The sequence below is a fragment of the Etheostoma spectabile genome, chromosome 6 (assembly GCF_008692095.1).
Source record: "Etheostoma spectabile isolate EspeVRDwgs_2016 chromosome 6, UIUC_Espe_1.0, whole genome shotgun sequence".
Lineage (NCBI taxonomy): Eukaryota > Metazoa > Chordata > Actinopteri > Perciformes > Percidae > Etheostoma > Etheostoma spectabile.
In genome coordinates, this window is record NC_045738.1 from 21,136,765 (window position 1) to 21,140,491 (window position 3,727).

At 36.8% G+C, this 3,727-nt stretch overlaps 1 protein-coding gene across 1 annotated transcript in view; it reads left to right on the forward strand.

The window, feature by feature from the left end:
* Positions 1–1,909, forward strand: part of id4 (inhibitor of DNA binding 4) — a 3,701-nt gene extending 1,792 nt beyond the window's left edge. Inside the window, exon 3 of the mRNA XM_032519012.1 lies at positions 469–1,909. The gene's annotated coding sequence lies outside the window, so the exon portion shown is untranslated. The remainder of the gene's footprint in view (positions 1–468) is intronic.
* Positions 1,910–3,727: the final 1,818 nt, after the last annotated feature.

Here is a 3,727-nt window from a genome sequence, read left to right on the forward strand (position 1 = left end):
CTCTCTCTCTCTCTCTCTCTCTCTCATTCACTCTCTGTCTGTCCCTCTCAGTACTGTTCTGGCTTTAATGTTAGATGTATATAACTGAATCTAACCACACCTGGATAACGCTAAAAGGAAGAAAGAAGAAAACAATGCAAAGACAAAGTATAAAAATGCCACAGAAGCAATCTCTAAAAATTCTACATTACATGTGCAAATTAAGCGTGAGTATTTGCACATAGAACAAAGGAGTTATTACTCCTATAGCTTTTGAACCAGGGACCTCTAAGAGAGTTACAGTAAGACACTCTCACAGTCTATCTGAGAGTCTGGGCCTTGCCTGAGGGAGCTGTGGGGTTGTTGTTTGACCTGGTTTGTTTTGGGTTGTTGATCAAGCATGGCCTCTCTGTTTTGTCGGTGGCGCCAGTCAGTCTGGAGCTCTGCAGCTCACCCCTCCCTTCCCAATGCTATTCATCCCCTCCACAGGTGTGTAGACTGCACAGAGCCGCTCCAAAGCCAGCAAAAGCTTCGCCAGGGACTCACACCCAACTGGAGGCACAATCACAACGGGATTTCAAAACCGCTGCGAGGAATTCAACCCAAATGAAATCATTATTCATATCAGCTTTTTTTGTTTTGTTCCATTGAATGAGGAGTCAGTATGTAGACATCTCCCTATCCCCCCCCCCCCCTGTTTATGTTGCTTGCTCCAAATTTACTTCTTGTCACTTGAATATTTTCTAATTAGAATGAAAATATGGAATCCCCACGCTGTGGCGTTTAAGTTGGAAAACCTGTCTGTCAACAGCTATGAAAACTGCTTGTGAATTGTGCTAAAAGATTAACTAAAAATGACTCCAGTTTAAAGCTTTACTAAACTGCGAAAAAATCATTGTACATTTTTTGGACATCTATTGTTTAAAATAGATGATTTGTGTTCAACAGGGATGCCATCCCTGGAATTATAAGATGTTTGATATTGTAAAGAAGAACAATTCTGATTCGAGACAATTAAGAGTGTACATATATAGAGACAAATGTTCTATAAAAGTATGTGAAAGGAAGACTTATATGCTTAAAATAGACTATTGTAATTATAAGATATTTTTATTAAAACCTTTCTTTTGTCTTTATGTAAATATTGTGTTTAAACTTTGAAGTCTTTAGTGAATGAACGTGGTAATGCTCTGCCAATAATGGCCTCACATGATATCAGTTAACTCTTTGCAGTGTTTTTTGGAATAGTTCAATATGTAGCATGTCAGGCTCATTGCAGAGGTATCGAATGTGCACTGAAGCAGCCCTCCCCTATGTAGATATGTGGTTCAATATGAGTTATTTTATTATTTGCTATGCTCTGCTTTCTCTTGAATTATTTTGTTCTTATTAACTATGACAACTTTGACCAGCTTGGAGCAATGGGTCACTCTGCTGTTTGATCTTTAAAAAAAAGAAAAAAAAGAAAAGAGGCCCGAATTGATTCTGTTACATTGCACTCTTGTTAAACATTACATCTTGAGAGTTACAGCACTTCTGGCAGTGTTAACAATAGCTTAAAAATCACTACAAAACAATGTATCTGTTATTTTTTGTGCAGTCAGAGCGTCTCCTTGAGAGGTTAATGATTGACACCGCAAAATCATTCAACTTTGGTAATGAATTGCTGAAATGTGTGAACATTAACAGACTCCTTTTTGGACAACAACCAATTGTATTCCAACAGGCAATGTCTTTAAGTAGTCTGCAGTCGTTAATGTAAAGAAGAAGAAGAAGCCTTTATTTTTCATGACATTGAACACCGAATTTACCTCACCACCCTCCTGCCAGTGTGAGAGGGCACTTGTACATTACTGTCAGCTGCACTGTTGGACTTGGCCTTCACTGGCTTGTGAGGAGTTGTCAAAACAATTAAAGTTTCCAGGAAGAATTGTGTCGTCTCAAGTTTTGTCTCAAGGGGCATGTGTGCCAATGCTGTCACATTAAATGATGAAGAAAAAGAGGGAGGTGCAGGGCAATCCTACCATTCTAAACATAACACAGTGTGTGAGTTTTACAGAAAATAAAGGGTGGATGAAGATGTTCAAATGTTCCAGACATCATCTAAATCCCTAAACCTGTTTCACAGGATTTAGGGATTAAGCCTTTTGTTTCAGGGCTTTTATTAATTCCATTACAAGTCAGATTTGCGTCAGACTATGAAACCGGTATCATTCATTTTAAATGTTAAAATGTAAAGTAGATTTTAATGTTCTTGCAAAAGCAAGTTGCAAATAATTTCTCCATGTGGAATGGACTGTTCAACATTTAGATGTTTAACTCTATGAGGTCAAAGGGCATTTTTTCACATTTCTTTTAAAATTCCCATATGAAGTATATTTGCCTATAACTGATCCCGATGTCAAAATGTTCAGAACAAGCTCAGCATTCTGTAAAGTGAGGCCCAAATTTGTTCCAGAGCAATGTGTAAAAGAAACCATTTGGCCCTAAAGCTGAAACATTGATGTTCCCTATTTTTTTGTTAATTTCTCAAATCTCTTGTGAAAACAAACCTTAATTCAGCCGTGCTTGAAATGAGTTTACAAAAGTCTTGCGTTCACAAAAGTAGCGTAATACATGAGTAAAATAGGAAATACATTTCTAAATGGAAATTTTGCAATATGGCTTTTTGAACAGGAGTGTTGTCAAACATCGCTTGGACATCTTTTGTCCTCAGAAGGTTGAGGTAGAATTATATTGCAGTTTAACTCTTTAAACAAAGGCATATTGGTGATAAATAAAAAAGTAATGGAATTGGTTTAAAAAATAATTGTTTTGCAAATTGAAAACGGTTAATGTAAAATACCCTCAATGGAAGTGAATGGTGGTAATACCTACCAATCTACTTATATTCATCTCACGGACACTGTAGAACTTAAATAGGCCTCAGTAGAAAGTATAATGCCACGGATAGAATACTATTTATTTGGATAATGAATAATATTTATTTGGATAATGAATATATCAGAATTTAGAGCCAAATGGAAATTCACAGAATTCAGGTTACCATCGATTCACATTTTTGGTTTGGCATTCAGCTGATACTTTTACCCTGAGTGGTAAACACCACTTCCTGATTACCAAAGAGCTGATCGATAAGTTTTCACCCTTCTTTGAAAGATATAGAAAAAAAATGTCCGTCAAGGAAGTACGACGTTAAAAAAAAGTAACGTATCCAACATAATCGCTGGGGCATGCAATTGGAAATCATATTCACACTTTTAATCGAGGCCTCATCAGGTTTATGTGGAAGCAGCTGTGTATCTTAAACCTTCCAAATGTTTTAAAGAATTGGAAAAAAAGAGAGAGACTGATTTATATGATAATGTTCATGATTTGTGATGCTTTTCATGTGTCTGGAAAGCGTCATTCTACATTATTTATCAAATATTTTTCTGATTCTCAAGTGCAAATGAATCTGAAAATAATTATAAAATGTATCCTGAATACCATTACTGTAATGACATTCACCTAGACAGCTGTCAGAAATAACTGTCCATGCATGTATCTATCTCACATGTATTAATTACAGTGAGTGTGCTTCCTCTCTTCTTTTTTTTTCCCACGGAGGTGCAGTTTTTTTTCTTGTAGACACACTGAGCCTCCTTTAGTTTTCCCCACATCAGCCTGGTAAATGTAGGTTAAAGCAGCCGTTTTGACATAGACAAGCTCAGCGACAGAGACACCCTGTGGGTGCTACAGACGCCTT